Here is a 25,717-nt window from a genome sequence, read left to right as displayed (position 1 = left end):
CTTCGTTCAGTTACAGCCTTTCTGTATGTTAAAAGCCACATTAATTACAAACATTGTAAATAGGAAAAGTGTATCTTAGCTTTAATATAGTATACGACATGAAGAGACAGAACGGTACATATTGAAAAGTATTAGTATAGGATATTGGAATGAGAATTTTTTGCGGCTTATTAATTACGCTTAGAATAAGAATAAAAGACAATGTATAATTGAAAATATTTCTTAATATAGCCAGAGATTGAGGAAGCGAGGAAAAGGTGTACAGTGGAATGTTTATTAATTATTGGACTTTGATTGAGAAAGAGTGGATATTGAAAACTTTTATTTGTAGAACAACATTGGGAGTGACTATCAGTGTATATTGAAAAGTTTCGTTAATTACTGGGCGTTGATAGTGAGAGCGGTGTATATGAAGAGTTTATTAGTTAAGAGATACTGAGTGTTGTTGCGGGTAGTGTGTATTCAAAGGTTTTATTAATTACAGGTCATTTTGAATGAGGAATAGTGTGTTTAGAAAGTTTATTGTTTACAGAACCTTTAGAGAAGAGAAGCAGTGTGTATTAAACGTTTATTAATTACATGGACATTGGCAATGAAAAGAACTGTGTGTGTTTTTTGTAACTTTGTTAAAGGATACTGAGAGTGTTAGAAGTGTATTCAAAGGTTTTTTTAATTACAGGAGTTTAGAGTGAGGAATAGTGTATACTGAAAGATTTATTTTTTTAGGACACTTGAAGTGACTAACTCTGTATATACTAAATCTTATTAATTACAGACATTGATAATGTGAGGAGTAGTGAATTTTTTAAAATTTTCTAGAAAATTACAGTACTTTGAGAGTTATTAACAATGTATATTGAAAAGCTCATTAATTTCAAGACATTTTTTAAATAGGAAAAGTATATGTTTGAAAACTTTAATAATTGCTGGACATGAAGTGACAGAGAACAGTGTATATTGAAAAGTTTATTAGTTTCAGAACATAAGAGTTAGGAACAATGTATGAGGAAAAAATATAATTAGTACAGGGCATTTAGTGTGAAGGAACAGTATATATTGAGATGTTTATTTTCAAAGGACTTTGTAGAGAGGAGGATGAGTGTATACTGGAATGTTTATAAAACAGGATTAATAGAGTGAAGGAATAATGTATGAGGAAAAGTATATTTAGTATAGGACATTTAGTATGAGGAACAGTATATTTTGAGATGTTTATTTTTTTTAAAGGGCGTTGAGAAGGGAGGATAAGTGTATATTGAAAGTTGATAAATTACAGGAGTACTAGAGTGAGGAATAATGTATACTGAAAAGATTTTAGGTAGAAGACATTGAGAGTGATTAATAGTATATTTTGATAAGCTTATATTACAGGTCATTTGAATGAGGAATAGTGTGTTTTGAAAGTTTAATTGATAACAGAACTTTTAGAAAGAAAAACAGTTTGTATTGAAAAGTTTATTAATTATAGGACATTGGCAATGAAGAACTGTGTGTTTTGTAACTTTGTTAATCACATAAGATTGGTAGGTAGGAACAGTGTATATTGAAATATTTTTTAATATAATGACTTGTTGAGGCGGAGAAAAGTGTACATTGAAAGGTTGCTAATTATTGGATATTGGGATTGAGGAAGAGTGTATATTGTAAAACTTTATTAGTAAGATAACATTAGGAGGTGACTAAGAGTATATATTGAAAAGTTTCTTTAATTACAGGACATTGATAGTGAGGAGCAAGTGTATATTAAGAGTTTATTAGTTAAGGATACTGAGAGTGTTGAACAGTGTGTATTCAAAAGTTTATTAATTACAGGTCATTTTGAATGAGGAATAGTGTGTTTGATGGAGTTTATTGTTTACAGAACCTTTAGAGTGGAACAGTGTGTATTGAAAAGTTTATTAATTATTGGACATTGAGAATGAAGAACGGTGTGTATTGTAACTTTGTTAAAGGATACTGAGAGTGTTGAACAGTGTGTATTCAAAGGTTTATTAATTACAGGAGTTTAAGAGTAGGAATAGTGTATACTGAAAAGATTTATTTGTTTTAGGACACTTAATGTGACTAACTGTGTATATATTAAAAGCTTATTAATTACAAGACATTGATAATGGGGAGTAGTGAATTTTTAAAATTTTCTAAATTACAATACTTTGAGAGTGGTGATTAAAATGTATGTTAAAAAGCTCATTAATTACAAGACATTGTGAGATAGGAAAAAGTGTATCTTGAAAACTTTAATAATAACAGTGACATGATGAGAGACAGGAACAGTGTATATTGAAAAGTTTATTAGTTTCAGAACATTTAGCTTTAGAAACAATGTATGAGGAAAAGTATATTTTAGTACAGAGCATTTAGTATGAGGAACAGTTTCTGTATATATTGAGATATTTATTATTTAAGGGCGTTGAGAAGGGAGGATGAGTGTATACTGTAATGTTTATAAATTACAGGAGTAGGAGAGTGAGGAATAATGTATACTTGAAAAGTTTTTGAGTTATAAGACATTGAGAGTGAGTAATAGTGTATTTTGATAAGCTAATATGTTGCAGGACATTTTGACTGGGAACAGTGTGTATTGAAAGTTTATTAATTATAGGTCATTGGGAATGAAGAACTGTGTTTTTTGTAACTTTATTAATTATGCTAGAATGGGAATTAGGAACAGTGTATATTGAAATATTTCTTAATATAATGACATTGAGAGTGAGGAAAAGTGTACATTGGAAGGTTGCTAATTATTGGACATTGGGATTGAGGAAGAGTGTATATTGAAAACTTTATTAGTAAGATAACATTGGGAGTGACTAAGAGTATATATTGAAAAGTTTCTTTAATTACAGGAAATTGATAGTGAGGAAGCGGTGTATATTGAAGAGGTTTATTAGTTAAAAAGGATACTGAGAGTGTTGAACAGTGTGTATTCAAGGTTTATTAATTACAGGTCATTTTGAATGAGGAATAGTGTGTTTGAAAGTTTATTGTTTACAGAACCTTTAGAGAGAGAAACAGTGTGTATTGAAAGCGTATATTAATTATTGGACATTGGCAATGAAGAACTGTGTGTTTTTGTAACTTTGTTAAGGATACTGAGAGTGTTGAACAGTGTGTATTCTGAGAGGTGTGGAACATTGTGTAAGGATTATTAATTACAGGATTGATGTATAAGAGTGAGGAATGGTGTATACTGAAAGATTTAGATTTTTTTTAGAACACTAAATAGTGACTAACTGTGTGTATATATTAAATGCTTATTAATTACAAGACATTGATAATGGGGAGTAGTGAATTTTAAAATTTTTTAAATTATAATACTTTGAGAGTGATTGACAGTGTATATTTAAAAAGCTCATTAATTACAAGACATTTTGAGATAGGAAAAGTGTATCTTGAAAACTTTAATAATTACACAACATGAAGAGACAAGAACAGTGTATATTGAAAAGTATTAATTATAGGATATTGGGAATGAAGAATTGTGTGTTTTTTTGTAACTTTATTAATTACAGCTAGAATTGGAATAAGGAACAGTGTATATTGAAATATTTCTTAATATAATGAGATTGAGAGGCGAGGAAAGGTGTACAGTGGAATGTTTGTTAAGTATTGGACTTTGGAATTGAGAAAGAGTGGATATTGAAAACTTTATTAGTGAGACAACATGCGGGGTGACTATCAGTGTATATTGAAAAGTTTCTTTAATTACAGGGCGTTGATAGTGAGGAGCGGTGTATATTGAAAAGTTTATTAGTTAAAGGATACTGAGAGTGTTGAACAGTGTGTATTCAAAGGTTTATTAATTACAGGTCATTTTGAATGAGGAATAGTGTGTTTTGAAAGAAGTTTATTGTTTACAGAACCTTTAGAGAGAAAGCAGTTGTATTAGAAAGCGTTTATTAATTATATGACGGCAGCAATGAAGAACTGTGTGTTTTTTTGTAACGAGAGTGTTGAACAAGTGTATTCAAAGGGTTTTTTAATTACAGGAGTTTAAGAGTGAGGAATAGTGTATACTGAAAGATTTATTTATTTTAGGACACTTAAAGTGACTTACTGTGTATATATTAAAAATCTTATTAATTACAAGACATTCATAATGAGGGAGTAGTGAATTTCAAAGAGTTTCTTTATTATAAGACATTGAGAGTGACTTACAGTGTATATTGAAAAGTTTAATAGTTTAAGAACATTAAGAGTGAGGAACAATGTATGAGGAAAAGTACAGGGCATTTATTTAGTACAGTGCATTTAGTATGAGGAACCGTATATATTGAGGATGTTTATTTTTTAAAGGAGAACGTTGAGAGGAGGAGGGAGGATGAGTGTATATTGAGAAAGTTGATAAATTACAGGAGTTGGAGAGTGAGGAATAATGTATACTGAAAAGAGTTTAGGTAGAAGACATTGAGAGTGATTAATAGTATATTCTGATAAACTTATATTACAGGTCATTTTGAATGAGGAATAGTGTGTTTTGAAAGTTTATTGTTTACAGAACCTTTAGAGAGAAACAGTGTGTATTGAAACGTTTATTAATTATAGGACATTGGCAATGAAGAACTGTGTGTTTTGTAACTTTGTTAATCATGTAAGATTGATAATTAGGAGCAGTGTATATTGAAATATTTTTAATATAATAACATTGAGAGCGAGGAAAAGTGTACACTGGAAGGTTGCTAATTATTGGACATTGGGTTTGAGGAAGAGTGTATATTGAAAACTTTATTAGTAAGGCAACATTGGGAGTGACTAACAGTATATATTGAAAATTTCTTTAATTACAGGACATTGAGAGTGAGCAATGGTGTATATTGAAGAGTTTATTAGTTAAAGGATGCTGAGAGTGTGGAACATTGTGTATTGGTAAGTTTATCAATTACAGGAGTTTGAGTGTGAGGAATAGTGTATATTTGAAGAGTTTATTAGTTAAAGGATTTTGAGAGTGTGAGAACATTGTGTATTGGGAAGTTTATCAATTACAAGAGCTTGAGAGTGAGAGAACTGTGTATATTGATGAGTTTATTAGTTAAAGGATACTGAGAGTGTTGAACAGTGTGTATATTGAAAGGTTTATTAATTACAGGAGTTTAAGAGTTAGGAATAGTGTATACTGAAAGATTTATTTTTTTAGGACACTTGAAGTGACTAACTGTGTATATACTAAAATCTTATTAATTACAAGACATTGATAATGGAGAGTAGTGAATTTTTAAAATTTTCTAAATTACAATACTTTGAGAGTTATTAACAATGTATATTGAAAAGCTCATTAATTTCAAGACATTTTAAATAGGAAAAGTGTATGTTGAAAAGTTTATTACTTTCAGAACATTAAGAGTTAGGAACAATGTATGAGGAAAAGTATATTTAGTATAGGACATTTATTATGAGGAACAGTATATTTTGAGATGTTTATTTTTTAAAGGATGTTGGGAAGGGAGGATGAGTGTATATTCGAAAGTTGATAAATTACAGAAGTAGTAGAGTGAGGAATAATGTAGACTGAAAAGATTTTAGGTAGAAGACATTGAGAGTGATTAATAGTATATTTTGATAAGCTTATATGTTACAGGTCATTTTGAATGAGGAATAAGTGTGTTTTGAAAGTTTCTCGATAACAGAACTTTCAGAGAGAAAAACAGTTTGTATTGAAAAGTTTATTAATTATAGGACATTGGCAATGAAGAACTGTGTGTTTTTGTAACTTTGTTAATCACATAAGATTGGTAATTAGGAACAGTGTATATTGAAATATTTTTTAATATAATGACATTGAGAGGGAGGAAAAGTGTACATTGAAAGGTTGCTAATTGTTGGATATTGGGATTGAGGAAGAGTGTATATTGAAAACTTTATTAGTAAGATAACGTTGAGAGTGACTAAGAGTATATATTGAAAAGTTTCTTTAATTACAGGAAATTGATGAGTGAGGACAGCGGTGTATATTGAAGAGTTTATTAGTTAAAGGATACTGAGAGTGTTGAACAGTGTGTATTGAAAGGTTTTTAATTACAGGTAATTACAGGAGTTTAAGAGAACCTTGCTAGAGAGAGAATAGTGTATACTGAATGAAGACTGTGTGTTTTTTATTTGTTTTAGGACATTATTAATGTGACTAAATGTGTATATATTAGGACAAAGCTGTGTATATATTAAAAGCTTATTAATTACAAGACATTGATAATGGGGAGTAGTGAATTTTTTTAAAATTTTCTAAATTACAATAATTTGAGAGTGATTAAAATGTATGTTAAAATTTCATTAATTACAAGACATTGTGAGAGATAGAAAAGTGTATCTTGAAAACTTTAATAATAACATGACATGAAGAGACAGGAACAGTGTATATTGAAAAGTTTATTAGTTTCAGAACATTTAGCTTTAGGAACAATGTATGAGGAAAAGTATATTTAGTACAGAGCATTTAGTATGAGGAACAGTATGTATTGAGATATTTATTATTTAAGGGCGTTGAGAAGGGAGGATGAGTGTATACTGAAATGTTTATAAATTACAGGAGTAGGAGAGTGAGGAATAATGTATACTGAAAAGTTTTTTGAGTTATAAGACATTGAGAGTGATTAATAGTATATTTTGATAAGCTAATATGTTGCAGGAGATTTTGACTGGGGAACAGTGTGTATTGAAAGTTTATTAATTATAGGTCATTTGGAATGAAGAACTGTAATTTTTTGTAACTTTATTAATTATGCTAGAATGGGAATTAGGAACAGTGTATATTGAAATATTTCTTAATATAATGATATTGAGAGCGAGGAAAAGTGTATATTGGAAGGTTGCTAATTATTGGACATTGGGATTGAGGAAGAGTGTATATTGAAAACTTTATTAGTAATACAACATTGGGAGTGACTAACAGTATATATTGAAAAGTTTAGATTAATTACAGGACGTTGATAGTGAGGAGCGGTGTATATTGAAGAGTTTATTAGTTAAAGGATACTGAGAGTGTTGAACAGTGTGTATTCAAAGGTTTATTAATTACATTTTGAATGAGAATATAGTTTAGTTTACAGAACCTTTGAGAGAAACAGTGTGTATTGAAACGTTTATTAATTATAGGACATTGCAATGAAGAACTGTGTGTTTTTACTTTGTTTTGTTTTGAGAGTGAGTGGTATATATTGAACAGTGTGTATTGGAAATTGTGATTATTAATTACTAAGAGTAAAGTGTATACTAACTTAAAGTGTATATATTAAATGCTTATTAATTTCAAGACATTGATAATGGGGAGTAGTGAATTTTTAAAATTTTTTAAATTATAATACTTTGAGAGTGATTGACAGTGTATATTAAAAAAGCTCATTAATTACAAGACATTTTGAGATAGGAAAAGTGTATCTTGAAAACTTTAATAATTACACTACATGAAGAGACAAGAACAGTGTATATTGAAAAGTATTAATTATAGGATATTGGGAATGAAGAACTGTGTTTTTTGTAACTTTATTAATTATGCTAGAATGGGAATTAGGAACAGTGTATATTGAAATATTTCTTAATATAATGAGATTGAGGCGAGGAAAGGTGTACATTGGAAGGTTTGTTAATTATTGGACTTTGGAATTGAGAAAGAGTGTATATTGAAAACTTTATTAGTAAGACAACATTGGGAGTGACTAACAGTGTATATTGAAAAGTTTCTTTAATTACAGGGCGTTGATAGTAGAGGAACGGTGTATATTGAAAAGTTTATTAGTTAAAGGATACTGAGAGTGTTGAACAGTGTGTATTCAAAGTTTTATTAATTACAGGTCATTTTGAATGAGGAATAGTGTGTTTGAAAGTTTATTGTTTACAGAACCTTTAGAGAGAAACAGTGTGTATTGAAACGTTTATTAATTATATGACATTGGCAATGAAGAACTATGTGTTTTTGTAACTTTGTTAAAGGATACTGAGAGTGTTGAACAGTGTGTATTCAAAGGATTACAGGACATTGAGAGTGAGCAATGGTATATATTGAAGAGTTTATTAGTTAAAGGATGCTGAGAGTGTGGAACATTGTGTATTGGGAAGTTTATCAATTACAAGAGTTTGAGAGTGAGGAACTGTGTATATTGATGAGTTTATTAGTTAAAGGATACTGAGAGTGTTGAACAGTGTGTATTGAAAGGTTTATTAATTACAGGAGTTTAAGAGTTAGGAATAGTGTATACTGAAAGATTTATTTGTTTTAGGACACTTAATGTGACTAACTGTGTATATATTAAAAGCTTATTAATTACAAGACATTGATAATGGGGAGTAGTGAATTTTTAAAATTTTCTAAATTACAATACTTTGAGAGTGATTAAAAATGTATGTTAAAAAGCTCATTAATTACAAGACAGACATTGTGAGATAGAGAATAGTGTATCTTGAAAAGTTTTTATTCAGAACATTTTTTAGGACAATGTATAGAGGAAAAGTATATTTAGTGACATTTAGTATAACAGTGTATATAAGGGACGTTGAAAAAGTTTATTAATGTTTATATAGGTCATTGGGAATGAAGAACTGTGTTTTTTGTAACTTTATTAATTATGCTAGAGTGTGTATGGGAATAGGTAGGAACAGAACTGTATATTGAAATATTTCTTAATTATATATGATATTGATAGAAGCGAGAAAAGTGTATATTGGAAGGTTGGTAATTATTGGACATTGGGATTGAGGAAGAGTGTATATTGAAAACTTCATTTGTAAGAGAACATTGGGAGTGACTAACAGTATATATTGAAAAGTTTCGTTAATTACAGGACGTTGATAGTGAGGAACGGTGTATATTGAAGAGTTTATTAGTTAAAGGATACTGAGAGTGTTGAACAGTGTATTCAAAGGTTTTTTAATTATAGGAGTTTAAGAGTGAGGAATAGTGTATACTGAAAGATTTATTTTTTTAGGACACTTGAAGTGACTAACTGTGTATATACTAAAATCTTATTAATTACAAGACATTGATAATGGAGAGTAGTGAATTTTTAAAATTTTCTAAATTACAATACTTTGAGAGTTATTAACAATGTATATTGAAAAGCTCAATAATTTCAAGACATTTTTAAATAGGAAAAGTATATCTTGAAAACTTTAATAATTGCTGGACATGAAGTGACAGGAACAGTGTATATTGAAAAGTTTATTAGTTTCAGAACATTAAGAGTTGGGAACAATGTATGAGGAAAAGTATAATTAGTACAGGGCATTTAGTGTGAGGAACCGTAGATATTGAGATGTTTATTTTCAAAGGACTTTGTGAAGGGAGGATGAGTGTATACTGGAATGTTTATAAATTACAGGAGTAATAGAGTGAGGAATAATGTATGAGGAAAAGTATCTTTAGTATAGGACATTTAGTATGAGAACAGTATATTTTGAGATGTTTTTTTTTTAAAGGATGTTGAGAAGGGAGGAGAAGTGTATATTCGAAAGTTGATAAATTACAGAAGTACTATAGTGAGGAATAATGTAGGCTGAAAAGATTTTAGGTAGAAGACATTGAGAGTGATTAATAGTATATTTTGATAAGCTTATATGTTACAGGTCATTTTGAATGAGGAATAGTGTGTTTTGAAAGTTTCTCGATAACAGAACTTTCAGAGAGAAAAACAGTTTGTATTGAAAAGTTTATTAATTATAGGACATTGGCAATGAAGAACTGTGTGTTTTTGTAACTTTGTTAATCACATAAGATTGGTAATTAGGAACAGTGTATATTGAAATATTTTTTAATATAATGACATTGAGAGCGAGGAAAAGTGTACATTGAAAGGTTGCTAATTGTTGGATATTGGGATTGAGGAAGAGTGTATATTGAAAACTTTATTAGTAAGATAACATTGGGAGTGACTAAGAGTATATATTGAAAAGTTTCTTTAATTACAGGAAATTGATAGTGAGGAACGGTGTATATTGAAGAGTTTATTAGTTAAAGGATACTGAGAGTGTTGAACAGTGTGTATTCAAGGTTTATTAATTACAGGTCATTTTGAATGAGGAATAGTGTGTTTGAAAGTTTATTGTTTACAGAACCTAGAGAGAGAAACAGTGTGTATTTGAAGCGTATATTAATTATTGGACATTGGCAATGAAGAACTGTGTGTTTTGTAACTTTGTTAAAGGATACTGAGAGTGTTGAACAGTGTGTATTCAAAGGTTATTAATTACAGGAGTATAAGAGTGAGGAATGGTGTATACTGAAAGATTTATTTTTTTAGAACACTTAAAGTGACTAACTGTGTATATATTAAATGCTTATTAATTACAAGACATTTATATTGGGGAGTAGTGAATTTTTAAATTTTTTTAAATTATAATACTTTGAGAGTGATTGACAGTGTATATTAAAAAGCTCATTAATTACAAGACATTTTGAGATAGGAAAAGTGTATCTTGAAAACTTTAATAATTACACAACATGAAGAGACAAGAACAGTGTATATTGAAAGTATTAATTATAGGATATTGGGAATGAAGAATTGTGTTTTTTGTAACTTTATTAATTACACTAGAATTGGAATAAGGAACAGTGTATATTGAAATATTTCTTAATATAATGAGATTGAGGCGAGGAAAGGTGTACAGTGGAATGTTTGTTAATTATTGGACTTTGGAATTGAGAAAGAGTGGATATTGAAAACTTTATTAGTGAGACAACATTGCGGGTGACTATCAGTGTATATTGAAAAGTTTCTTTAATTACAGGGCGTTGATAGTGAGGAGCGGTGTATATTGAAAAGTTTATTAGTTAAAGGAGTTTAAGAGTGAGGAATAGTGTATACTGAAAGATTTATTTATTTTAGGACACTTAAAGTGACTTACTGTGTATATATTAAAAGCTTATTAATTACAAGACATTCATAATGAGGAGTAGTGAATTTCAAAAGTTTCTTTATTATAAGACATTGAGAGTGACTTACAGTGTATATTGAAAAGTTTAATAGTTTAAGAACATTAAGAGTTAGGAACAATGTATGAGGAAAAGTTTATTTAGTACAGTGCATTTAGTATGAGGAACCGTATATATTGAGATGTTTATTTTTTAAGGACGTTGAGAAGGGAGGATGAGTGTATATTCGAAAGTTGATAACTTACAGGAGTTGGAGAGTGAGGAATAATGTATACTGAAAAGAGTTTAGGTAGAAGACATTGAGAGTGATTAATAGTATATTCTGATAAGCTTATATTACAGGTCATTTTGAATGAGGAATAGTGTGTTTTGAAAGTTTATTGTTTACAGAACCTTTAGAGAGAAACAGTGTGTATTGAAACGTTTATTAATTATAGGACATTGGCAATGAAGAACTATGTGTTTTGTAACTTTGTTAATCACATAAGATTGGTAATTAGGAACAGTGTATATTGAAATATTTTTTAATATAATGACATTGAGAGCGAGGAAAAGTGTACATTGAAAGGTTGCTAATTGTTGGATATTGGGATTGAGGAAGAGTGTATATTGAAAACTTTATTAGTAAGATAACATTGGGAGTGACTAAGAGTATATATTGAAAAGTTTCTTTAATTACAGGAAATTGATAGTGAGGAGCGGTGTATATTGAAGAGTTTATTAGTTAAAGGATACTGAGAGTGTTGAACAGTGTGTATTCCAAGGTTTATTAATTACAGGTCATTTTGAATGAGGAATAGTGTGTTTGAAAGTTTATTGTTTACAGAACCTTTAGAGAGAGAAACAGTGTGTATTGAAACGTATATTAATTATTGGACATTGGCAATGAAGAACTGTGTGTTTTGTAACTTTGTTAAAGGATACTGAGAGTGTTGAACAGTGTGTATTCAAAGGATTATTAATTACAGGAGTATAAGAGTGAGGAATGGTGTATACTGAAAGATTTATTTTTTTAGAACACTTAAAGTGACTAACTGTGTATATATTAAATGCTTATTAATTACAAGACATTGATAATGGGGAGTAGTGAATTTTTAAAATTTTTTAAATTATAATACTTTGAGAGTGATTGACAGTGTATATTAAAAAGCTCATTAATTACAAGACATTTTGAGATAGGAAAAGTGTATCTTGAAAACTTTAATAATTACACAACATGAAGAAACAAGAACAGTGTATATTGAAAAGTATTAATTATAGGATATTGGGAATGAAGAATTGTGTTTTTTTTGTAACTTTATTAATTACGCTAGAATTGGAATAAGGAACAGTGTATATTGAAATATTTCTTAATATAATGAGATTGAGAGCGAGGAAAGGTGTACAGTGGAATGTTTGTTAATTATTGGACTTTGGAATTGAGAAAGAGTGGATATTGAAAACTTTATTAGTGAGACAACATTGCGGGTGACTATCAGTGTATATTGAAAAGTTTCTTTAATTACAGGGCGTTGATAGTGAGGAGCGGTGTATATTGAAAAGTTTATTAGTTAAAGGATTAGTGTTTAGTGTATTCAATGGTTTTAATTACAGGAGTTTAAGAGTGAGGAATAGTGTATACTGAAAGATTTATTTATTTTAGGACACTTAAAGTGACTTACTGTGTATATATTAAAAGCTTATTAATTACAAGACATTCATAATGAGGAGTAGTGAATTTCAAAAGTTTCTTTATTATAAGACATTGAGAGTGACTTACAGTGTATATTGAAAAGTTTAATAGTTTAAGAACATTAAGAGTTAGGAACAATGTATGAGGAAAAGTATATTTAGTACAGTGCATTTAGTATGAGGAACCGTATATATTGAGATGTTTATTTTTAAAGGGCGTTGAGAAGGGGAGGATGAGTGTATATTCAGAAAAGTTGATAACTTACAGGAGTTGGAGAGTGAGGAATAATGTATACTGAAAAGAGTTTAGGTAGAAGACATTGAGAGTGATTAATAGTATATTCTGATAAGCTTATATTACAGGTCATTTTGAATGAGGAATAGTGTGTTTTGAAAGTTTATTGTTTACAGAATCTTTAGAGAGAGAAACAGTGTGTATTGAAGCGTTTATTAATTATATGACATTGGCAATGAAGAACTATGTGTTTTTGTAACTTTGTTAATCATGTAAGATTGATAATTAGGAGCAGTGTATATTGAAATATTTTTTAATATAATAACGTTGAGAGCGAGGAAAAGTGTACACTGGAAGGTTGCTAATTATTGGACATTGGGTTTGAGGAAGAGTGTATATTGTAAACTTTATTAGTAAGGCAACATTGGGAGTGACTAACAGTATATATTGAAAATTTCTTTAATTACAGGACATTGAGAGTGAGCAATGGTATATATTGAAGAGTTTATTAGTTAAAGGATGCTGAGAGTGTGGAACATTGTGTATTGGTAAGTTTATCAATTACAAGAGTTTGAGAGTGAGGATTTGCGGTGTATATTGATGAGTTTATTAGTTAAAGGATTGCTGAGAGTGTGGAACATTGTGTATTGGGAAGTTTATCAATTACAAGAGCTTGAGAGTGAGGAACGGTGTATATTGATGAGTTTATTAGTTAAAGGATACTGAGAGTGTTGAACTGTGTGTATTGAAAGGTTTATGAATTACAGGAGTTTAAGAGTTAGGAATAGTGTATACTGAAAGATTTATTTGTTTTAGGACACTTAATGTGACTAACTGTGTATATATTAAAAGCTTATTAATTACAAGACATTGATAATGGGGAGTAGTGAATTTTTAAAATTTTCTAAATTACAATACTTTGAGAGTGATTAAAAATGTATATTGAAAAGCTCATTAATTACAAGACATTGTGAGATAGAAAAAGACATTTTAAATAGAGACAGGAACAGTGTATATTGAAAAGTTTATTAGTTTCAGAACATTTAGCTTTAGGAACAATGTATGAGGAAAAGTATATTTAGTACAGAGACATTTAGTATGAGGAACAGTATATTTTGAGATGTTTATTTTTTAAAGGATGTTGAGAAGGGAGGATGAGTGTATATTGTAATGTTGATAAATTACAGAAGTAGTAGAGTGAGGAATAATGTAGACTGAAAAGATTTTAGGTTTATAAGACATTGAGAGTGATTAATAGTATATTTTGATAAGCTGAAATACAGTTCATTTTGAATGAGAATAGTGTGTTTTGAAAGGATAACAGAACTTTCAGAGTAGTTTGTATTGAAAGTTTATTAATTATAGGACATTGGCAATGAAGAACTGTGTGTTTTGTAACTTTATTAATTATGCTAGATTGGTAATTAGGAACAGTGTATATTGAAATATTTTTTAATATAATGACATTGAGAGGGAGGAAAAGTGTATATTGAAAGGTTGCTAATTGTTGGACATTGGGATTGAGGAAGAGTGTATATTGAAAACTTTATTAGTAAGATAACATTGGGAGTGACTAAGAGTATATATTGAAAAGTTTCTTTAATTACAGGAAATTGATAGTGAGGAACGGTGTATATTGAAGAGTTTATTAGTTAAAGGATACTGAGAGTGTTGAACAGTGTGTATTCAAAGGTTTATTAATTACAGGTCATTTTGAATGAGGAATAGTGTGTTTGAAAGTTTATTGTTTACAGAACCTTTAGAGAGAGAAACAGTGTGTATTGAAACGTTTATTAATTATAGGACATTGGCAATGAAGAACTGTGTGTTTTTGTAACTTTGTTAAAGGATACTGAGAGTGTTGAACAGTGTGTATTCAAAGGATTATTAATTACAGGATTATAAGAGTGAGGAATGGTGTATACTGAAAGATTTTTTTTTTTAGAACACTTAAAGTGACTAACTGTGTATATATTAAATGCTTATTAATTACAAGACATTGATAATGGGGAGTAGTGAATTTTTAAAATTTTTTAAATTATAATACTTTGAGAGTGATTGACAGTGTATATTGAAAAGTTTAATAGTTTAAGAACATTAAGAGTTAGGAACAATGTATGAGGAAAAGTATATTTAGTACAGTGCATTTAGTATGAGGAACAGTATATATTGAGATATTTATTTTTTAAGGGCGTTGAGGAATGGAGGATTAGTGTATATTCGAAAGTTGATAACTTACAGGAGTGGGAGAGTGAGGAATAATGTATATTGAAAAGAGTTTAGGTAGAAGACATTGAGAGTGATTAATAGTATATTCTGATAAGCTTATGTTACAGGTCAATTTGAATGAGGAATAGTGTGTTTGAAAGTTTATTGTTTACAGAACCTTTAGAGAGAGAAACAGTGTGTATTGAAACGTTTATTAATTATATGACATTGGCAATGAAGAACTGTGTGTTTTGTAACTTTAGTTTAGTCATGTAAGATTGATAATTAGGAACAGTGTATATTGAAATATTTTTTAATATAATGACGTTGAGAAGCGAGGAGAAAAGTGTACACTGGAAGGTTGCTAATTATTGGACATTGGGTTTGAGGAAGAGTGTATATTGTAAACTTTATTAGTAAGGATATTGGGAGTGACTAACAGTATATATTGAAAAGTTTCTTTACACAGGACATTGAGAGTGAGCAATGGTATATATTGAAGAGTTTATTAGTTAAAGGATGCTGAGAGTGTGGAACATTGTGTATTGGGAAGTTTATCAATTACAATAGTTTGAGAGTGAGGAACGGTGTATATTGATGAGTTTATTAGTTAAAGGATACTGAGAGTGTTGAACAGTGTGTATTGAAAGGTTTATGAATTACAGGAGTTTAAGAGTTAGGAATAGTGTATACTGAAAGATTTATTTGTTTTAGGACACTTAATGTGACTAAATGTGTATATATTAAAAGCTTATTAATTACAAGACATTGATAATGGGGAGTAGTGAATTTTTAAAATTTTCTAAATTACAATACTTTGAGAGTGATTAAAAATGTATGTTAAAAATTTCATTAATTACAAGACATTGTGAGATAGAAAAAGTGTATCTTGAAAACTTTAATAATAACATGACATGAAGAGACAGGAACAGTGTATATTGAAAAGTTTATTAGTTTCAGAACATTTAGCTTTAGGAACAATGTATGAGGAAAAGTATATTTAGTACAGAGCATTTAGTATGAGGAACAGTATGTATTGAGATGTTTATTTTTAAAGGGCGTTGAGAAGGGAGGATGAGTGTATACTGTAATGTTTATAAATTACAGGAATAGGAGAGTGAGGAATAATGTATACCTGAAAAGTTTTTGAGTTATAAGACATTGAGAGTGATTAATAGTATATTTTGATAAGCTAATATGTTGCAGGAGATTTTGACTGGGAACAGTGTGTATTGAAAGTTTATTAATTATAGGTCATTATGAAGAACTGTAATTTTTGTAACTTTATTAATATGCTAGAATGGGAATTAGGAACAGTGTATATTGAAATATTTCTTAATATAATGATATTGAGAGTGAGGAAAAGTGTATATTGGAAGGTTGCTAATTATTGGACATTGGGATTGAGGAAGAGTGTATATTGAAAACTTCATTTGTAATACAACATTGGGAGTGACTAACAGTATATATTGAAAAGTTTCGTTAATTATAGGACGTTGATAGTGAGGAACGGTGTATATTGAAGAGTTTATTAGTTAAAGGATACTGAGAGTGTTGAACAGTGTGTATTCAAAGGTTTATTAATTACAGGAGTTTAAGAGTGAGGAATAGTGTATACTGAAAGATTTATTTGTTTTAGGAGACTAAATGTGACTAACTGTGTATATATTAAATGCTTATTAATTTCAAGACATTGATATTGGGGAGTAGTGAATTTTTAAAATTTTTTAAATTATAATACTTTGAGAGTGATTGACAGTGTATATTGAAAAGCTCATTAATTACAAGACATTTTGAGATAGGAAAAGTGTATCTTGAAAACTTTAATAATTACACTACATGAAGAGACAAGAACAGTGTATATTGAAAAGTTTATTAGTTTCAGAACATTAAGAGTTAGGAACAATGTATGAGGAAAAGTATAATTAGTACAGGGCATTTAGTGTGAGGAACCGTATATATTGAGATGTTTATTTTCAAAGGACTTTGAGAAGGGAGGATGAGTGTATACTGGAATGTTTATAAATTACAGGAGTAATAGAGTGAGGAATAATGTATGAGGAAAAGTATCTTTAGTATAGGACATTTAGTATGAGGAACAGTATATTTTGAGATGTTTATTTTTTAAAGGATGTTGAGAAGGGAGGAGAAGTGTATATTCGAAAGTTGATAAATTACAGAAGTACTATAGTGAGGAATAATGTAGACTGAAAAGATTTTAGGTAGAAGACATTGAGAGTGATTAATAGTATATTTTGATAAGCTTATATGTTACAGGTCATTTTGAATGAGGAATAGTGTGTTTTGAAAGTTTCTCGATAACAGAACTTTCAGAGAGAAAAACAGTTTGTATTGAAAAGTTTATTAATTATAGGACATTGGCAATGAAGAACTGTGTGTTTTTGTAACTTTGTTAATCACATAAGATTGGTAATTAGGAACAGTGTATATTGAAATATTTTTTAATATAATGACATTGAGAGCGAGGAAAAGTGTACATTGAAAGGTTGCTAATTGTTGGATATTGGGATTGAGGAAGAGTGTATATTGAAAACTTTATTAGTAAGATAACATTGGGAGTGACTAAGAGTATATATTGAAAAGTTTCTTTAATTACAGGAAATTGATAGTGAGGAACGGTGTATATTGAAGAGTTTATTAGTTAAAGGATACTGAGAGTGTTGAACAGTGTGTATTCAAGGTTTATTAATTACAGGTCATTTTGAATGAGGAATAGTGTGTTTGAAAGTTTATTGTTTACAGAACCTTTAGAGAAACAGTGTGTATTGAAGCGTATATTAATTATTGGACATTGGCAATGAAGAACTGTGTGTTTTGTAACTTTGTTAAAGGATACTGAGAGTGTTGAACAGTGTGTATTCAAAGGATTATTAATTACAGGAGTATAAGAGTGAGGAATGGTGTATACTGAAAGATTTATTTTTTTTAGAACACTTAAAGTGACTAACTGTGTATATATTAAATGCTTATTAATTACAAGACATTGATAATGGGGAGTAGTGAATTTTTAAAATTTTTTAAATTATAATACTTTGAGAGTGATTGACAGTGTATATTAAAAAAGCTCATTAATTACAAGACATTTTGAGATAGGAAAAGTGTATCTTGAAAACTTTAATAATTACACAACATGAAGAAACAAGAACAGTGTATATTGAAAAGTATTAATTATAGGATATTGGGAATGAAGAATTGTGTTTTTTTGTAACTTTATTAATTACGCTAGAATTGGAATAAGGAACAGTGTATATTGAAATATTTCTTAATTTCATGAGATTGAGAGCGAGGAAAGGTGTACAGTGGAATGTTTGTTAATTATTGGACTTTGGAATTGAGAAAGAGTGGATATTGAAAACTTTATTAGTGAGACAACATTGTGGGTGACTATCAGTGTATATTGAAAAGTTTCTTTAATTACAGGACGTTGATAGTGAGGAACAGTGTATATTGAAAAGTTTATTAGTTAAAGGATTACTGACAGTGTTGAAAAGTGTATTCAAAGGTTTTTTAATTACAGGAGTTTAAGAGTGAGGAATAGTGTATACTGAAAGATTTATTTGTTTTAGGACACTTAATGTGACTAACTGTGTATATATTAAAATCTTATTAATTACAAGACATTGATAATGGGGAGTAGTGAATTTCAAAAGTTTCTTTATTATAAGACATTGAGAGTGACTTACAGTGTATATTGAAAAGTTTAATAGTTTAAGAACATTAAGAGTTAGGAACAATGTATGAGGAAAAGTATATTTAGTACAGTGCATTTAGTATGAGGAACCGTATATATTGAGATGTTTATTTTTTAAAGGACGTTGAGAAGGGAGGATGAGTGTATATTCGAAAGTTGATAACTTACAGGAGTTGGAGAGTGAGGAATAATGTATACTGAAAAGAGTTTAGGTAGAAGACATTGAGAGTGATTAATAGTATATTCTGATAAGCTTATATTACAGGTCATTTTGAATGAGGAATAGTGTGTTTTGAAAGTTTATTGTTTACAGAACCTTTAGAGAGAAACAGTGTGTATTGAAACGTTTATTAATTATATGACATTGGCAATGAAGAACTATGTGTTTTTTGTAACTTTGTTAATCATGTAAGATTGATAATTAGGAGCAGTGTATATTGAAATATTTTTTAATATAATAACGTTGAGAGCGAGGAAAAGTGTACACTGGAAGGTTGCTAATTATTGGACATTGGGTTTGAGGAAGAGTGTATATTGTAAACTTTATTAGTAAGGCAACATTGGGAGTGACTAACAGTATATATTGAAAATTTCTTTAATTACAGGACATTGAGAGTGAGCAATGGTATATATTGAAGAGTTTATTAGTTAAAGGATGCTGAGAGTGTGGAACATTGTGTATTGGTAAGTTTATCAATTACAAGAGTTTGAGAGTGAGGAACGGTGTATATTGATGAGTTTATTAGTTAAAGGATTTTGAGAGTGTGGAACATTGTGTATTGGGAAGTTTATCAATTACAAGAGCTTTGAGAGTGAGGAACGGTGTATATTGATGAGTTTATTAGTTAAAGGATACTGAGAGTGTTGAACTGTGTGTATTGAAAGGTTTATGAATTACAGGAGTTTAAGAGTTAGGAATAGTGTATACTGAAAGATTTATTTTTTTTAGGACACTTGAAGTGACTAACTGTGTATATATTAAAATCTTATTAATTACAAGACATTGATAATGGAGAGTAGTGAATTTTTAAAATTTTCTAAATTACAGTACTTTGAGAGTTATTAACAATGTATATTGAAAAGCTCATTAATTTCAAGACATTTTTAAATAGGAAAAGTGTATGTTGAAAAGTTTATTACTTTCAGAACATTAAGAGTTAGGAACAATGTATGAGGAAAAGTATCTTTAGTATAGGACATTTAGTATGAGGAACAGTATATTTTGAGATGTTTATTTTTTAAAGGATGTTGGGAAGGGAGGATGAGTGTATATTCGAAAGTTGATAAATTACAGAAGTAGTAGAGTGAGGAATAATGTAGACTGAAAAGATTTTAGGTAGAAGACATTGAGAGTGATTAATAGTATATTTTGATAAGCTGAAATGTTACAGGTCATTTTGAATGAGGAATAGTGTGTTTTGAAAGTTTCTCGATAACAGAACTTTCAGAGAGAAAAACAGTTTGTATTGAAAAGTTTATTAATTATAGGACATTGGCAATGAAGAACTGTGTGTTTTTGTAACTTTGTTAAAGGATACTGAGAGTGTTGAACAGTGTGTATTCAAAGGATTATTAATTACAGGAGTATAAGAGTGAGGAATGGTGTATACTGAAAGATTTATTTTTTTTAGAACACTTAAAGTGACTAACTGTGTATATATTAAATGCTTATTAATTACAAGACATTGATAATGGGGAGTAGTGAATTTTTTAAAATTTTCTAAATTACAATACTTTGAGAGTTATTAACAATGTATTTTGAAAAGCTCATTAATTACAAGACATATTTAAATAGGAAAAGTGTATCTTGAAAACTTTAATAATAACACGGCATGAAGAGACAGGAACAGTGTATATTCAAAAGTTTATTAGTTTCAGAATATTAAGCGTTAGGAACAATGTATGAGGAAAAGTATATTTAGTACAGGGCATTTAGTATGAGAAACCGTATATATTGAGATGTTTATTTTTTAAAGGATGTTGAGAAGGGAGGATGAGTGTATATTCGAAAGTTGATAAATTACAGGAGTGGGAAAGTGAGGAATAATGTATACTGAAAAGATTTTAGGTAGAAGACATTGAGAGTGATTAATAGTATATTCTGATAAGCATATATATTACAGGACATTTTGACCGAGGAACAGTGTGTATTGAATGTTTATTATTTACAGAACCTTTAGAGAGAGAAACAGTGTATATTGTAAAGTTTTTTAATTATAGGACATTGGGAATGAAGAACTGTGTTTTTTTGTAACTTTATTAATCACGTAAGATTGGGAATTAGGAAAAGTGTATATTGAAATATTTCTTAATATAATGACATTGAGAGCGAGGAAAAGTGTACACTGGAGAATTTGCTAATTTTTGGACCTTGGGATTGAGGAAGAGTGTATATTGAAAACTTTTTTAGTAAGACAACATTGGGAGTGACTAACAGAATATTTTGAAAAATTTATTAGTTAAAGGATTCTGAGTGTGTGACAGTTTGTATTGAGAAGTTTATCAATTACAAGAGTTTGAGAGCGACGAACGGTGTATATATAAGAGTTTCTTAGTTAAAGTATACTGATAGTGTGGAACAGTGTGTGTTGAAAAGTTTATTAATTAGAGAAGTTTGCGAGTGAGTAACAGTGCATACTGATAGCTTTATTCATTTTAGGACACTTAAAGTGACTAACTGTGTATATATTAAAAGCTTATTAATTACAAGATATTGATAATGAGAAGAAGTGAATTTTTAAAAGTTTCTTAATTACAAGACATTGAGAGTGATTAACAATGTATATTGAAAAGCTCATTAATACAAGACATTTTGAGATAGGAAAAGTTTAATTATTACACGACATTGAGAGTGAGGAACATTGTACATTAGAAAGTTTAATAGTTCAGCATATTGGGAATGAAAAAATGTGCATATTGAAAAGTTTATTAATTACAGAACATTGGGATGCTGCTAACGTTTTGATAATCCAATATAATTATAATCTTCTATTAAAACATTTGTTTTGTATTTGACAAATTACTTTCTTTTATTACAAAAACGACATTATGTACACAAAATAAACATATTGAACATGGATTCAAGTTATGTTTTGGGACATATATTGTTTTAGTTAAATATTTTAGGTCTTTTTAGTAATAATGCGTCGCACACCGATGTACAATTGTTTGTTTTTCAATTTTGCGGATACCTGAACGAGGGCTTTCAGCGCTATTCGTTTCTAATTTTGAAATGATATACTGGAGGTAAGACAGCTATTCAATACTATTTGTCTTAAATGTGTGAGCTGATCTTTTAAAACGAGTAGTAGGATTTCGCAGCAAATTCAATGCTGTTTAATGCACTAAAAACCATGAAAGTTTGAATGAAGTGTCTTATTATAACAATCTGTTTCAACAAAAATAAACATCTTTAAAATGTTAAGGAAACAATAAAAGGAAACTTTAAAACCCTTTTGTTCTATTACTTTTACAAAGATTTTTATTATCAACTCCTTCTTCATTAGTAATTTCGTCTTCAGGACAAGCTACACAGGCGTCAGCAGCATAAGATGTCATGTAAGTCCCTCCTGGGCACGGCAAGCAGTGAGTTTGAAATCCATTGTCATAGTGACCAGGAGGACATGGATCTAAAGCGTTAAAAGTACATAACTAGGCATTTATTTAACCCAGTGTTAATTTTTTATTGTTCTAACAACGTCTTTAGTATTAAAAAATGTATTTGTTGAACTAAAATTCCATATTTATAAAAGTCTTTTATCGATTTGTGTTTAATGTGAACAGTTTAAAGTAATTGAGTATCATATATACTTACAACACCTGTCAGCATCTATCTCTTCGGTATCCTCGAGTACAGTTGAGATTCTGGGCTGGAACATACACTGGAGAAAACAACAGAGTTGATATTTTTATTAGCACGTTTTGTGTCACCATTGGAATTTTAAGGTTTTTCACAATGAGCACGACGCACTAGTTATAATATTAATTATGACTCACTCTGTAAAATAACAACATAAATGTTACTTTTCGTGAGAAAAATAAAACGTGTCGTGCTTCAAAACAGTTTTTTAATGGAGTTAACTAATGAAACTAATCACACAAACTTGGAAATTTATGAAATTACACACGATTTTTTTTTTATAATATGTTATATCTATAGGTACATTTGATTTCCGTTGGTGTTTCCCTTGTAAAATACTTATTTGTCACAGTTAAACGTGAAACTGTTGTAACTGTTTGTGTTAATGTCAGTTATGAAAATGCAGGTTCTTTTGGGAATATTACGTTGGTAAAATGTATCAGTAAATGACTGTGTCTTGCAAACAACAAAATATCAAATAATATCCTTATAATGCAGAAATTGGATGAAATATATTCCGAGTAAATTTTCCATTTAAATTTAATATAAAAGCAAATACTTAATTTTTTGTGGATTTATCAAGATAAACAAAATTGGGATCTGATACCTTTCACTGTAAATTTAAAGTATTGTTTATTTAGAATATGTTCTTAAAAAACTTCGTAGATATGATTTGTATCTTTACAGTTCATAAGGTTCTTCTTCAATATACAGAAGTTGAGTTCATTATATCAAAATTACTTTGGAGCCTCATCACTTCTCTCTACAGGTTTACCATAATCCATCTCGTCTTTGATCACATAGAAATCTATAATTACTAGATCAGTCACGTGACTGGTATGTCTGTGTGTACAGTAATATGCATATCTATCTAATTTCTCAGCGGTTAGAAGACTGATATATTTTTTACGTACCGTCGCCTGGGACACTTCAGCGGTTTTTTATCTCTGACATTTGTGTTCGTATGACTTGTTGCAGGTCTTTTTCCGAATTGTTCTGGCGAACCAAAATTATTTTTTCGATGCTCTTAAGTACAATAAATATCTTTGTTTCGAAAAATTTAAATTCTCACGTGAATATATTTTCATGATTTGTGCATATAAAAATTTACATTGAAAAGGTCTGTTACATACCTTTCCCAAAAGCAACCAATTTTCGGTTACATCACACCATTTACGAAATGTTAAGCTATGTTACAAAGATGTTCTGATAATTTCTGTTGTGACGTGACTTTATATCAGATTGAGCCACATTATATTTCAGGTTGCATATTCAAAACTGTTTTGGTATGGCTTACTAATCCCTATAAACTATAAAGTATTATTGCTATGGACATCAGTGGCAGCCTCTGACTAATAATGTCTGTTTATTACAGGAGTACCGATAAGATTATGAGTTCGTTTTCATCACTGCCCTGAAATAGCTCTTTTCGTGGCATCTTTAGCATCAACTGATGGAATGTGATGCATCTTCCAAGAGTATATTATAGCTGTCAATATCAACATCTGCACCTTTGAGTTGGGCAATATCACTCATTACTGGAGTCCTGATTAGAACCAGTATATGGACGAACAAAGGGTCGTAGGATTTATCTTTAGAATGTGTAGTATTGATGGTAACATTTATAATAATTATATGTCGATATATTTACCAATAGTTATTCCTGCTCATACCACACTTCCTCTCATTAAAATTAAGAAAAACTGATTTTATGTTATTTCTAAAGTAATTCCTTGTAGGTATATTTAACATGAGTGTAATAATCTATTTCATGCATTTATATTTCAGAGGAACCAACTTGAAACTAATAAACCTTGCAGACATTCTACAATGGGTAATTTAAAACTTTTTATTTCAGAATTTGTTTACAATTCGACGTTTTTAGGTTATAAAGCGATTAGGAAGAAGATTTGAAATAACGGTGATATAGAGAAACCTCAGTCAACAACACGATACTCACCCAGTCAATAACTCAAATACAACAAACAAAATACCTAAATTCTTGTAAAAAAATAAAGCAAATACAATACCAATGTCATTTATAAAATACTTTATGGCAACTTCCACGTATTTTACGTCGGAGAAACAAGCCCAAAACTAAAAACAACATTCATGTAACACAATAAAATAGAATCTCACGTTTTTAAATTAACACTGCAACTCAAATAAATGTACTACAGATGACATTTAAATACTAAACAGAGAATCCAACATCACTAGACAATAAATCAAATAATTTCTTGTAATACAAGAGCAAACACACGTTAAACAAACATAAAGAAATACATTTATATCTATATTAATAAACTTCAATAAATCTTGTTCGATGTATTATAATTTGAAGATGATACTTATAATTTACAAAATATTCTGAGAATACTAAGAGTAATGCAGATAGTATTAAGTATTAATAGGAAATTACACGAAGGTTGTTAAAATCTATCATATGAAGATAGGACCGTTCAATTTTCATTATAATTAAATGATATAAAATATAACGTATCGTTTTCTGAACGAAAATGATAAAAACACAGTTTAATTAACGTAGATGGGAGTATTTTAAAATTCCTATCTGGTGCAGTTACAACAGTTTGATCAGCAGAGAAAATTCCATAAATAAATTATTTACTTTGTAGGTGAACAAACGAATAATATGAATTATTTGACTCAACCAACTGAATACCATGATTAGAAAAGTATGTAGATCATTGGTAAGTATCTCTAATATATCAATACATAGAGAACAACAAAATAAAATATATAAAACAAGAGCTGAGATGTTAGTTTTCAATGACAAAATTCAGAATAATTGACAATAGTTAGCTTTTACAGTGGAAAACAGTAGATGGGAGTTAGCTAAGTTAGTACAAGCACTGTATGTGACCGCAAATAGAAAGTTAAGTTCTTGCTTTCTACTCTAAGTAAGCTATCAAATCTATTAAACAAAAGCAAAATATTACCTCACACTTTCAGTTTGTGGTCCCTACACAGTTATCAGATTTTCATTTATTACACGAGGACTGACATTACTACAGCTACAATTAGAGGTACCTTGAAAATGTTCAAACAAATTGGAAAGAAATGCACTTATTGTAGCTGTATTAATATCAGTCCACGTGTAATACATGAAAATCTGACAACTATATGTAGGCACCTTAAACTGTAAGTGTGATGTAA

The 25,717-nt window shown here is 29.4% G+C and overlaps 1 long non-coding RNA gene across 1 annotated transcript; it reads left to right on the top strand.

The window, feature by feature from the left end:
- Positions 1-4,810: 4,810 nt before the first annotated feature.
- Positions 4,811-25,475, top strand: LOC143239062 (uncharacterized). The gene is made up of 4 exons (XR_013021011.1): positions 4,811-4,866; positions 19,287-19,365; positions 22,188-22,324; positions 23,916-25,475. It is a non-coding gene; the product is annotated as an uncharacterized LOC143239062 (long non-coding RNA).
- Positions 25,476-25,717: the final 242 nt, after the last annotated feature.

This window comes from Tachypleus tridentatus, chromosome 13 (genome assembly GCF_004210375.1).
Source record: "Tachypleus tridentatus isolate NWPU-2018 chromosome 13, ASM421037v1, whole genome shotgun sequence".
NCBI lineage: Eukaryota > Metazoa > Arthropoda > Merostomata > Xiphosura > Limulidae > Tachypleus > Tachypleus tridentatus.
Note: the sequence above shows the minus strand (reverse complement) of the source record. Positions and strands in the feature narration are given on the sequence as shown.